Raw genomic sequence first — 14368 nt, forward strand, 5'->3', positions numbered from 1 at the left:
AATCACACACACACAAGACACCGCCCACAGGGCATAATTCTGCAGCACATGTTCCGCCGAATTGCCCCTCTTGACGCATTGCTCTGAGGATTGGGGAAATGGTGTTCCTTCCCGGAACATTTTGGCGGTTGGGTTGCTTCTTCCGCCTTTCCCAGGAAGGGCAGCCAAGGAGTAGATACTTGAATCACAGAGACACGACCTGTGTGGTCGGTCTGCTTCGCCGTCTTGCTAAACAAGCTGGGGCCGGACTCACAAAACTCACTTACGAAAACATTTTTGCGCAAGGGAAATTTCGTTGCGTAAGTCGATTCACGAAACGAAAAAACGTCGTAAGAGGTCATCGTTGTCACATCGACCGCTGCAAATAAAGCGCGCTGTGACTGCCCGGGAACATGTCAGCGATGGTGATGCAGTTGCTATATTTGCTTACGTCACCGAAAAGTGCTCGTAAGTGGATTCACGAAGCGAAATTGTGCGTAAAAACAGCATGGCTGAGAGAAAATCCGAAGAGTGGTCCGGACCACTCTTCGAAACAATGTGGCTACTTAAAACCTGCTGCCGCGGCAGTATACTTTGGTGCCCTGGCTGGTTTTGAGTTAATTCACGCCCATTAAGGGCTGCCTGATGACTGCTGGTGCGTTTTTATTTCTTTCGGCGCTTTGAGCTTCGCGTGTTTTTTTTTTTCCTTGTGCGCAGTGGATGGTGTTGACAACCACCATCGTCCAATAAGTTCGAAGTCGCAGTAATTGAAGAATTCTATTGGGCGTCAATGGCATAAAAGTACGCATGTAAAGATTTGTGGTTGGATGAAAACCATTGTTATACGTGAATGGTCGGTGCATTTGAACGCGGCATGGCATATGATCAACCTTATTTGTTATGTTGTTGTGTTGCGCCCCATCTCATCCAATTAAAAGTGCGACTCGAGGTCCTTGTCTCATTGGCGGAAATTACCACCAAAGAGGTTAATGGGAGCACATTCTTTGCACGCTATTGGAAATAAAAATAAGAGGAAATTTTCAGTGAGTGGTTCATAAAGTTTGTGCTCTAGTGTACTTTCATTGGCTCTAACTGTCCAATGGTTGCGATCTCTGAAATACAGCTGTCGATACACTTTGGGACGATCTGGAACAAAGCGTACTTTGTAAACCAAAGCGTATTAGGGGTCGCGTGATTACGCATGGAACTACAAACAAATCATGCATCTTCACCTTCACTGTTCAAACACCGATATGGACCGTGATAATATGGCAAGCAATCGGAATGAAATTACCCTAGTAACTTTGTATGACACCGAAAATATGCAAACCCTCACGATTCTGGAGCAAACCTTGGCTGAATTCATCCCTGCGTCAATTACCAGCCATTTAACTTGGCACACGAACATGATTCAAAGGTAGAGCGAGCCACTGACATGTATTTTGTGCGATGCAGCGACCACTTCACCTGAGAATAATAGCGTTGCGAAGGCGAATCCCCTGTCGCATGCTCTGATCGAAGCAGACGACAAACGCGAGCAGACGACGGCTTGGCCGACAGGCACAGCTTGTGATTGGTTGTGAAGCAATACCCTCTACATCAGCTCACTCCGTGACGTTGCCAAAACACTTCTTTCGTCTGGCACGCCTGTCCTGTTCGTCATATCACCTTCCTCGCACATAAGAGAAAATTTTGTCACGCCGTGAAAATAGTGCAAGTACTTTCTAAGAGCTCTCTTACGTGCCGCGCAGTTGTCGAAAACAACATGGCGTCGTAAACAGCATATCGGTCGGTGCGACTTTCAGCAAACGCTTCTCGCACGAGTTACTTCAGTGTTCGACCGGATGCGTTGTGATTACGGCAGCTCTTTCGGTGCGTGTAAGCAGTGCGGAAAGCTGTGGCAGTGCAATGGTGTACGGTGAAGCGCAGCGAAGCCTGTGCGTCGGTGTGGTTATCAAGCGGGGATCGGCGTCGATGTATCGACGGCAACTAGCACTCGAGAAGCCTGCAATGTGTGTTTGTGTGCCGGTAACAGTTCGTTCGCTTGACTTTCCAGTCTCTCAGTTGGGTGCTGTGTGACATTTCGGATTGACAGCGTTTTGACACGTTACTTGAGTGACCCAAAGTACGTACGGAAACGTAAGAACTACGCGCTCGGTTCTTGCTTCGCCACTAGTTAGCCCGTACGCTTCTATTTACTTGAGAGCAATGTACCGTTCGGGATTGAAACGATGTTCGTTGTGAACAGTGGTGCTGTGTTGACGTTCCAAGACTTGTGAACAAGCTGTGCTCGTGTGACCGAAAATTGAAAGACAGCGTTTATAACTGTTTTGCCCTGCGAAGTTGTGGTGGGGCAGTTTGGCGCTTTTGTTTGTTAAGTCGTCACTTCTCCCTTTTGTGATAACCATAGTCCTAGCGCTGCGATGTGATCAACCAAAACTGCGAGATGCTACATTCTGTTGTGGATCGTGTTACTTTGGAAGCGCGCCTAGACTGTTCTTCGGTAACAACTTGAGAGTTCTTTGTGGCAGTGAGAGCCCGTGAACGTCAAGCTTCCCTCCGGCCCCCAAAAAAAGCAAAGATTTCACCGGTGCCTTGCTTTGGATGAAGTTGTAGGCCAATATCACCTAACTACAGGTTTCCGAGTTCGTCTGGCCATCGTTTTGCACAGCACTGGAGCCTTGACAACAGCCGGTCATGGCCAGTTCTTACACTTTATCAATGGACGTGCACGCCTGGCCAACCCTTCATTGCTGTCATTGGCAGCTTCCAGTCTGCAGATGCCCTTTGCCTGTTGGCCGTACTGGGTTCCTCATGACACCGATGGCTACAAAATGCTGCCATCGGTGAGTTCACCTTGCAAAACTAAATTTCACCGGTACTATAATTCACGCAGTTCTATAACGTGTGCAAGTTTTTAGGCCCATCAGATGTAATGTTTCTCTATGGTAAGTTGAAGCATAAAAAATTTACTACTACTTTTATATACATACATATAATATGGAGCAAATACATGAAAAGTTTTTTGTGATTTGATACAAGTGAGCTCTTGTTTGATTATGAGGTTGGGCCTGTCGATTGACCACGTTTGATAGTTGGAAAGTTAATGTGAATTTATTTTTCAGGAGCCAAGTTGCACTTAAAAATTTATGTTATTTTGGAAAATTAGTTCTATATACGATTACCACTGTGGTAGTACTATACTTCAGTAGGACATATATATTGCGGTACGTAAATTTTACATGAGGCTTCAGTTTATTTCAAAGTAATTATAGCAGATATTGGTCACTTTAACGAAGTGATAGCTTCCTCAAATAAGTATTAGAAGTGAGTGCTTTTAATGATTGTTTTCAAATATCTCGTTTTTGGCTCTTCACAGATCGCAGAGATTGGTTTGTTAAGGTCCTGTGATGCATCGGTTGCACATTCTGGCACATCAATCCTCATCATTACTTGGAGCACCTGTACAAAAATAGGAAGGACACGTTCTTCCTAACTGTGCAAGCCTATGTCACTGCTGAAACTGTTATCATTCAGCGGATGTGGCGTGGAAGCATGCATGGCAGCCTCATCTGGAAGGACTGCGATCTGCTTGGGAGCTTCGAGGGCACAAAACTGCCTAACGGCTGGCTGCAAGGTTAGTTTTTCTTTAATACATACGATTACGTGAACACCACTTCTGTGCACAAATTGAAAACCCAAGCATGGTTGCTTTCAGTGGATACCTGTAATATTCTTACACATATTTGTTATTCAACATTTATAGAACTAAATTGCGAGATAATTGAGAATGTTGAAAGCTGAAAGCCTGCAGCTTATGAATGAAACTCCAATAATCTGAGACTCAAAAGCTTGTGCTTTGAAACGAGCACAAATACTTTGATTCCTTATTGAGCTCTCGAGCTTGTGACTCCCTCTGTGGATCAAGTGCTCCGGAAGAAAATAGCAAGTGAGTGAAAATTGCCTGGCTGTTCACAACTTGCAAGGAGAAAGACCTATTGAAGAAGCCTCAGATGCCATAGGGCCAGTAACTGCATCTTTTACCTAATGTAGCTTTTTCTCTCTCAGTGCTGTTGCTTGTGTTTCAGTCGAACATTTTCACCACAATTGCATAGTGATATATATTTTTCTACAAATTGTACCTGACTGTAAGGAAAGGACTGAAAGACGCCGAGGAACGTCAAACCAAAACTGAAGAAGACGAGCGGAGGGCAGGTGGCACGAAGGCGACAACAAGAAATGAAGAAGAAGAGAAGAAGGCACGTGCGATCATCTGTGCGCCAATCAGCTGATGACCAGTGGTGGCCCATAGAGGTGGCGTGCCACGATTGGGCCACGTGCGACCATTACGTGGCAGTAGGCTGTGTTGCTGGGGGCGAGCCGGAGCAGCGGCAGACGGGAGACAGCGGGCCGAAGCGTCGGACGCAGGCGATCCAGGTTCCGGCCAGGGAACGCGGCCGTCCACGCTGCTGCCGTCCAACCACCAATTGGGGCGGCATTGCCGGCACGAGTACTGCATCTCGGGGCGCGGCCTGGCCTGCTATTCTCTTCCTTGCCGATGGCATCGCGGATCTCGGCGAGGCGTCTCCACGGTCAGCCGTTCGACACAGCGATGAACGTGGCCTGGCTAATGGTCACGGTTGCGTCGAGCATCGCGTCTCGGCGCACGCTCTTCGCTGGGCGGGCTGGCCATTTCCCGCATAAAGCATCGCGTGTCCGATGTGGGTTGACTGCTCAGTAGTCGCACCCATGCCATCAAGCGCCGGTGTCACCAGAGTATCGCACATCGGCAAGGGACGAGCGAGACGTTCTGCCGGGCGAGACGCGGGCGTGTGCACGGAGGACCACGGAGCCGGGCGAGGTCCAGGGTGGCCGAGGATCCAGGTGCCAGGGGAGTTGCTGGCTGAATAGAGGATCGCCAGCGGTGCCGAGCCGTACCGAGAAACGTGCGAAAGTGAGCTCGATAGTGGAGGCCAAGAAGGCAGAGGAAGCGGTGCGCCGCTCGAGAGGACGAGTTCCTGGCAGCGTTCCTGAGCCGGACGTGGGACCCGTACGTGTCGGCCAGGTCGAGCTCCGGTGTGTCGGTTCGAGGTCGAGTCCGTCGGCCTGTACAAGGTCCAAGGACGGCGCCTGCTGAACGGCTCCTGCCTGGGTGCAGTGGCCGCGAGCAAGTTCGTAGGCGAGGCCTACCGGGTCTGGTCTTTGTGAGCCGTGGCCTGATCCTGGACCTCGGGAGTTGCGACCCAGGCTGCTGGGTTGGTCGCGACGTCCAATTCAACGGCGCTGCACACGGTAGCGCATCCGTGTGCGGTCAGCCATTCCAGCCGTGCCACCTTTGCCCTCGCGCACGTCGACGACCGCATCATGTCGGCACGACGGGGACCCAAACTGCGACGTTCCCATTCCTGGACCAGGAAGTGCACAAAACCGAGAAGAACAAGGTGTGCCTGTACAAGTAGGTGTTTCCGCCACACTTGTCGCACCCGACGCTGGCCTTCATCGGGCCGCTGCAGCTGCTTGAGGGCGTGTTTCCCGCGCAGGAGGCGCAGAGCCATTGGTTCGCGCAGCTCATGAACAAGAAAGTGTCACTTCCTTCTCTAGTGTGCAATATAAAGCTTCTTTTGTTCGCATCAATTGTTGATGTTAATCCTTTCTCGTCCGCTATCGACAAGCATGATGACGAACGTCCTTTAACCATTACAATGACCTAAGTATGCATTGTTGATCTCTAAAGGTGACGTTCAGTGTGTTTCGAAGCCATGGCTTCTCATTTCTCTGTCTGTGGCTAGCCTATTTCAGCAGCAGAGCGATGCAGCTAGCACACATGCAATCCAAGTCATGTAGCGCTCCTTTGGTGTTCTGTGCAGGACGCAGCATATCCGTCCGGCAAGACACTGGTATCAACAATAATGATGAGTGTTGGTGGCTCCTGTAGGAGCCCGTTGTGTTTGTTGCGTATGATTATTTCCCCTGATGAAGTGCATTTTTGAAAGGTTTTCTTCATTTAGAATAATAGATGCCAGCAACAAGCACACTCATAATCCACAAGTTCTTTGTGTCTTCTAGACTGCCCATTTGCTCCTATATGTGGTATGGTGAGCTGGCTATGTTAGACAGCCTTAAAGTTATGAACATTGGCTGTTGTGTTGTAATGCAGTCTAACTTGTGTTTCTTAGTGAACTTATTTGTGGTCTACTTCTCGCACATAGTGTAAAGTCGAAATAAAAGAAACTCTATTGGCTTTTTATGCCTGTCAGAAGTGTCATGCCTTCATCTATAACATTGTAGATTTGCTATTGTATCATATCAAATATATTTTCAGTCTTCACTGTTTGTGTGTGTGTGTATTGAGGCTTGTCATGGGCTTCTGAAAATACAATATGTGTAAATATGAGCACATAATTGACAACTATACACTCTTGCACGTAGCATGGTTGTAACAATGATCTGTATTTTTCTAAGTTCCAGCAGTAACAAGGGGTTCAGTGCTCCACGGTCATGTACAGTGTATCAAGAACAGAGCACAGAAGACCAAAAAGTATAAAGGGACTGCCAGTGACTGTTCTCCTGCTCAAAGTTTACAACAGCAGTAAGAGCACAATGTGATATCAGGAGCAGCTGCTGCTTAACTTCTTTGCAGTGCATTATTCAGCAGTTCATTTGCTTGCATTCGAAATTATTTAAATTTTGCATGGAAGATACCAAACTGACACTAATTTAAAAACTTCTGTAGTGTTAGTGTGCAAATATTTTTGACCTGAAGTTTTTAACATGGGTGTCAAGTGCCTGCGTGCCGCTACATTTACGTGCCAGAAATCACAGCATTCATGGTCGCCAATGGTAACTGTGTTTGCATTCTATGTAGTACAAGAAATAAAGCAATGGATGCAGTAATCATGTACTTAGTCGATGTAATCCTTCAGTGTACACTCATTTGTATAGCACCAATGATGCCAAGGGTGTATAAGCTCTGGGAAGTGAATCTATGTGGATTATTTTATTTGGAAGGAAGAGGATCATCACTACTGCTAGTATATCTTAACAGTAGATTTTAGTGCTTGGGTATTATCCCACTGCCTGTCCGTCCTTCAACAGTCTACTTATCTACTGTGTAAGTGTAACTTTTTAAATGTATACTTTGCTCGGATAGGTTCGTTCATAACGTAATGCAAGTGACTTATCATCTATGCAGCTCTACTCAGTCTAGAAATAAAAGTATTAATTTTTATATGTAGCTATAGCATGCATTCACTTGTGTTTTTTTAGGTGCCTGTACAATTGTTTAGCCCTACAAAAGAGCTGGTATACTCTAATATTGAATCTGGCATTTTAAAATAGTTTGTTAGTGGAAGTAAGAATGTGTTTACAACCAATACTACTATCCTCAGATGAACTGCGAAAACTCTGTGAAAATTTATTTACATTTTTTTTAACTTTGTGAAGGCAAATGTTATGCTCTTTTATTGTGGTCCCTGTTTCATGCAAATGACACATAATTACTTTGCAGAGGCATAGTATAAGTTTTTATTTTACACATATGTGCTGAGCAACATCGCAGTTGAGACCAGCAGCAAGACATACATGCAGTGCACTAGAGCATCACCACACATAGTGTACAGTCTTTGCCCACCAGTAAACTCAATATTTTTCAAGCAGACTAATAGACAGCTGTATGGGAACTGTGTTGATGTGCAAACTGTGAAGTCTTCTTCAGGAGTGTTTTTCATCATTTTTGTCCAAGTGAAGTAGCTACCCAAGGCCACAAATGGTGGGAATGTGGTGGTTTCCTCTCTCCAAAAGCACTCCTACCAGCTGCCTCAACGTTAGTATAAGGCAAATTCACGAACTGGAAAAATAATTGGTCTTTTTTTTCTTGGACGAAAGAGTCACTTCCACCGTTGAGCCACCATGACGTGCCAGAATAGAAATTTTAGCTCAATAAAGTTGATTCTACTTTTGAGAAGTGTTTTGGGGAAACGAAATGGCACCTATAGCTGTCAATATAAACAATGTTTGCACCAAGGAGCTTAGTAGCTTAAAATTGTATTATTCATGTATTGTCTAGAATTTACTCGCGCTGTGCCAACTTTCAGCCCAAGTGTCCTAACATGCTTTGTTAGTGGGTTGTGAATGAGCCAAGCTATGTAAATAGAGTGATATTGCAGACATGTACAAAATATTGATCCACAACCCTTTTCTTTAGCATGACATTGTCAAGGGCTTTATTTTTGTTTTTTATAAAAACTGCTTGTCACTGGGCAGCAGCGGAAAACTATGCATCAAGCTTTTGCGAGATGGTTCGAGAAACACCGTGTTCAGACATAACAGTGCCGGTGCATTTCTCTCGTAAGTTACTTTCTGTAGTATATTCAAAATGAGTGTATTAGAAGTGTTGTTTTATAGCCATTAATTTTAATATTTACACCGGAGTGTATGTATGTATGTATGAGTGTACATATGTATATGTGTGTGTGCGTATATGTATGTATGTATGTATGTATGTATGTATGTATGTATGTATGTATGTATGTATGTATGTATGTATGTATGTATGTATGTATGTATGTATGTATGTATGTATGTATGTATGTATGTATGTATGTATGTATGTATGTATGTATGTATGTATGTATGTATGTATGTATGTATGTATGTATGTATGTATCTTTTAAATCAGAATCCGTTTATCATTGGTGAGTGAGTTTGGTGATGATTTGGCTGAATTTGTTTCTAGTTATTTCTCTTTTGAGCCATTATACATTTCAATTTGTTTTGTACTGAATAAAAATAAATGTAACCTTACACAGAATATGTGTGTTCGAAGAAGTTGTTTCATTTACCAACCTACAGTCATGGGCAAGAAATTGGGTAAAATGGAACGAACCTGCTGAGATTAGTTTAGAGCATAGCTACTTTACATGGCATATCTCGTACACATTGCGTTGGTTGAATATGTCGATTTCAACCTTTCAATTTTAATCAGAATAAGCAAGCTATCACCCGTGGTTGTATATGTGTGTGGTATTTACGCATACTGTGATACCGGTTCGCAATTACAATTAAGGTCACAAACCTAGTCAAGCTGAATACACGAATTTTGCCCATGCACCTTTCATCTGCACTGGAACTGTTCTTAACAAAAAATAAACTTCAGTTTAGAAATTTATTCTAGTAACCAAAAGCAGGGTATCTCTTTATCACACAAATCAAATTACCATTGTTCTGTTCCATTCTGGACAATAGGGGACCCTCTCAGCAGAACTCGATTAACTGCTATAGTTCATTTTAACCATTGACAGCGACATTACAATGAAGCGTGCAGCATGACAAATAGCGGGAGAGAAGACACAAACTAATCACTCTGTTTGCGTCAGCTCTAACTGTCCGTGCTCTTTGGTCTTGCTGCATGTGATGATGCCCACGAAATTAGCACGAAAGCGTGTCCCTACAAAGGCAGTCAACTTGGCTACAAGCAGTTAGCTCACTGCATGTGTAGGTTTTCTTCAAAACACCGTGAAGACTGATTGCTGGTCGAATATCCAAACACGTGAAAAGTAATATACCAGGTATAATATTGGTATTTCAGCACTGGACACTTTTGCGATAAGAGATGATGGAGGAGAAAATATGAACCCTGAATTGTTTAATTTTTGAAGGAGCACAGTACAGCGCTTTTGGGTCAAAAGGGGAGTGAAAAAAGCAAGTGCGAACGCCTACTTCTCAAAAAATTAGTACCCGCCACCACGCATAATGTCAGGCCGGGCAACCTCCTGAAAAAAAAAAGTGCTCAGTGATTCTGCGAATCGAACCAAGTACCTCCTAGATTGTAGTTGAGCGCTGTAACCGCTCGTCCACTGCAGCAGTGCTGGCATTCGTCCTATTGCTGATATATCGTCATTCCTTCGAATGAAGCCAAATGCAAAAACGTCCGGTGAAACTTTGTCAAAAATAGAAAAAATAGTTAGAATGCGTTTGCCCAAGGTTACTAGAAGATATAAACCGCCACGTGTGACTGTATAACCGTGTGCTATTTATTCTTGTACATTACTGACATGACGTTGGGATAGCCGGCTCTAACGTAGGCTACCTTCTCATAGTTTGAAAAATATAAAGAAAATAAATATATATATCGGCTTGTGACAACGCTAATCAACTATTATGAGTTCACTGTCACTAGTGTCACTTTCGCTAGATGAATGCTCAGTTTGCTTCCAATATCGTTATTTAGGAAAGTTTTGGCTCATTAACTCAACTCTCCTAATTAGCATTGATTCTCACATCTAAAGACAGTCACACTTCATCTCGCTTTCTGAGTGGCTGTCACTCCCATATAACGCGTACTCCCCTTTTTTATGCTCTCCGAGCATCTGACGCTGCTTTGCGGAGACTTTCCCTGACGTCTGCTGGGCCAGAAAATTGTTTTTATTATCTATCAATTTCAAGCTTTCGCGAAGCCGAAACGAGAGTCTCTCTCTCTCTCTCTTTTCAACTTTTTCGCACGTGTGATAACGTCTCTCGACCTCAAGACTCGTGTACACGTCCCTTGCTTTGTTTGCGCACTCAAACAACGCTGGACGAAATATTTGCACCGTGTTTTGTGAAAATCATTAGCACTGAGACACCCCCCGACGAGTCTCCCTCATTTTACGTAGACATATACCTAAGCGTAAGCGTATGCACGTTCTCGCATTCCGGCTTTATAAAAATGCTGTGGTGCATGGAACCAGCGAAATTGCGCTCACAATTTCATTTGATTACTGCTGTTATCTATTTCCGCACAATTCGTCTGCAGGCACCAAAGTCGCTCGTGTGTCTTGTAATAAGAATATTGTAACAAAGGCTACCTTTGACTATAGGTACAAAACACCTTTTCGTTCACCACTATACCGTGCTAGATTGCACCGAATTAGTTAACTAGCAGCGCAGCTTCAATGAAATGTAAGGTAACTGGTCGCGTTAAAAAGGGAAGACACTCGAGGCACATTTTCAAACATTGCATGCATCGATTTATGTGTGGTTTCATTTATGTGGTGCACCTGAAGTGTTGTTTACTTGTGCTTGGCGAGATAGTGCATGGATTGTTCGGTGGCTTAAGGCCATCGAGCAATTATTTTTTTAGCTACAGTCGTTGATTAAAAGCGAGTGCTTGGCTTTGCACAGCCCACCAAAACATCTATTACAACGTACGCGGCATCCCGTAAGCGCTGTAGCAGACGCTCGCGGAACTGAAACTTAGATGCAGGAAATCATTGGCTATCATCGTATACTCTCGATGCTAGACGCTTTGCGTGCTACCTTGATATTATCGGCACACACTTCTTTCTTTCCTTGTCGTTTCATCGGCTATCGTGTGTGCTCCTCGCCCTCTTAAGTGCAGAATAAGTTAAATTCATACCCGCGCTATAGTAATCCCTCCAGATAAGAGAATTTTTGGCTAAAAAAATGCGTAGCCAAAGAGAAAGCTTTGTGAATTTGGCCCAAGGTCTCTACGATGCTCTTGTCAGTTTTAGGTGCCACTCCAGATGCCCGTGAATTTTCAGAGAAATAAATATAAAGGAGTCAGGCAACTAAGCTGAATAATTTATTCACGTTTATGTGAAAATACTAAGCTAAATAATTTATTAAAGTTCTTGTGGAGCGCTGCATTTGTCAAAAGTAGACGCATGATTAGGTGGACATGATAAAGCTTGTGCGGGAAAACTTCCGTGCTTATATTATATAGCGTCAGTGAAGGATATCGAAGCACGTACCGCGGACCATAGTTTTCTATAAATACATTAGAGGAAACTGCACATAAAGGGCAGTTTAACACGTACCTTCAGCGAAAGCTCGTATTTTTTGAAAGTTCGGCCATTTTTTCTCGACAATCGTCGTCGTAAGTCTCTAATGTATTGTGGAGAGAACGCACGCTTGTATAATTGATATGGTGTTGCTAGTAGCATGCTCTATGTCGTCCTTCCTTGAAGGGAACAATAGCAAGTTTTCACTTCACAAGCTCGCATAAATTTTCCCGCGTTTCGTGCTTCGTTGGTGGAACGGGTGGGAAGCAGCCAAAAGAGATGTTAAGAAATTAGGGAAGTGTAACAGCCGCTGCCCCATTGCGAAATCTCATGAATATTTTGCTATACCTTTGAGTGTTTCGTACTGCTGGCTGCTTGAACAATTCGGTTAGTGGGTAGTTAGTTCGCGAAACTTATTTGCACCACCATGAGGAACAATAGGCACGAAATAAGGCGCTTTTATCACGCCTTCTTTCTTGCGGTGGTGCTTCCGGATCTCAACTTTTTCTCGAAGTATTATACTAAGTAGTTCCGTAACAAGCTCTTCTAGGCTACACTTACAATCTAATTAATCTGATGGAAAGCAATGAATTGCGAACTCACGAAAACGAGTGATCTGGGTTGAATCAGGAGTAATCATTTTTGCCAGCGCACAGACAGTAACAATGGTGTGAGTAAATGAAGGAAAATAAAAAGCAGCTTCGAGTCAGTGTAGTTATTGAACGTACATTTTTTTCTTGCCATGAATTGGAAAAAGAGCTCGCGTTTTCATGCAATTCACTCGGTGCTGACACGTGATTTCACAATGAGAATTACGGCAGCTGCTCTCGTTCACGAGAATGAATGTTTTCTTTAATATATTTCAAACGTACTTCAACGTGAGGCGGAAATTGTAATTGAACACAAAACTTTAGAATGTGGTATGAACCACGTGAATTGCTGATTTTACTGTTGTACGCAATTTCTGTACTTTCTACACGAAAAGGTTTGTGTGAAACAGTGACATTCTTGGCCGGAAGAAATACCTTATAGTGGCCTACACTCGTTACACCCACAGCGTTAGCTTTGAGAGCACGTTCCCATTGTTTGCCATCGTCAAAAAATTGCAAAGAGAGCGTTATACACAAATAGTTGGCTAGTAGGTTTATCTTCCAAGGCAAGATGATTTGGTTAAATATAATAAATACTATAGCAAGGTATCGAACAGTTCTCCAAAAGTGAAGCTGCCGCAGCTGTGCGACCCTTGATCCCTTAAATTGTTGGCAGTAAGTCAAGTGTTTGGTGCCATAGATTAAGTATACCTATCTTTCAGTTTCGTCATTCGCAAGGCACGAACACTTAGTTTTCATTTCGCCTGCATTTGCGTGGAATTTTTTCAACCTTTGATAACTTCTCAATTTTGCATATTATTGCAAGATAAGCCGATATATTTCGAGTAGCACCCCACGTGGGCGAAACATTTCTGCAGTATTAGAAATGTTGCCTTAACACTGCAGATGTAGCGCCAGCGTCATGGCAACAATGCTTGCTACGTCCGCGAAACGAATTTGCATAAAACGTGATTTTTGTGTCATTGTGAACACATTATTCACAAAGGCACCATTTCGCATGTTACTCTCTTGTAATTTCGATGACACAGTGAAATATTTGCCCCCATAGATATATGTATACAGCCATCATTGTTTTGATGGAACGACGTTTTAGTTTATTTTATCAACAAGGAAAACTTATGACGCCACGTAACAGCTTTTCAAATGTGGCTTTCTACGGCAAAACTTTTCCTAATTACCTCTTTTTACCAGCATTATGACGTCGCGTATGCATAGATTATGCCCAAAAGTTGCAAGAACGAATAAGACTGGCTTGAAAAAAAAGGACAAGCTAGAAGTGAGCAACTCGGCGAAGGCCACGAGGGAAAAAGTCTATCCGTCCTTTCACCACACAACGCATCGATCAAAATCGTTGCGCGAGAAAGGAGGGCTTATTTTTAATGAGACGCGTACGAGTGAGTGGCGTGCAAACAGCCAAGTTCACCAGACAGAGCAATCGATTCGCCGTGCCGTGATCCCACGCGACCCATCAGGCATTGTCTCTAGGAGCTTTTCCATCGGGTTGCCTTCACTGCAAACGCCATCGAATGTACTTTAATAAATAAAGAAAGAAAGAAACACTCAATGGTTCTCTCCCATCAAAGTTCTGAACGAGTTCACTTCAGTGAGTTGGAAAAAGCTTGTGGCTTTTTTTTTCTGCTGTTGTTCACCTTGTTTGTTTACCCTCACATAAAAGTCAATACCATTCGTCCTTTTTCACTAGCATTTTTTGGTGTCTCGGTGAATATTGCACGTACCAGCTTTTCCTCCCCTGCACTTATATCATCTTTCTATAGCGTTCACTTATACCAAACTTTGGTTGCTGCGATCGTGGTTCTCTTAAATGGGCGTTTGCTTGAATGTTCAGCTGCCATTATATCCTCCACGAATCCCAATCTTTGAAGCTTTCAAAACATTTTGCGTTTGTTTATTCCATAAATTTGAATAGGGAAATGAAGAGATTGCCTGGAACCCTTAACCTGTTAGCGTTTTTTTTTTTCAGCTGAATGCGTTTACGTA

At 43.7% G+C, this 14368-nt stretch overlaps 1 protein-coding gene across 2 annotated transcripts in view; it reads left to right on the forward strand.

Annotated features, from left to right (window-relative positions):
• Positions 1 to 1009: 1009 nt before the first annotated feature.
• Positions 1010 to 14368, forward strand: part of LOC142794404 (uncharacterized) — a 34403-nt gene continuing 21044 nt past the window's right edge. Inside the window, exons 1-2 of one of the 2 annotated variants that reach the window (XM_075885891.1) lie at positions 1010 to 2825; positions 3359 to 3616. The gene's annotated coding sequence lies outside the window, so the exon portion shown is untranslated. The other variant, XM_075885892.1, reaches the window with a different exon arrangement.

Source organism: Rhipicephalus microplus, unplaced genomic scaffold, assembly GCF_043290135.1.
Source record: "Rhipicephalus microplus isolate Deutch F79 unplaced genomic scaffold, USDA_Rmic scaffold_416, whole genome shotgun sequence".
Taxonomy (NCBI): domain Eukaryota; kingdom Metazoa; phylum Arthropoda; class Arachnida; order Ixodida; family Ixodidae; genus Rhipicephalus; species Rhipicephalus microplus.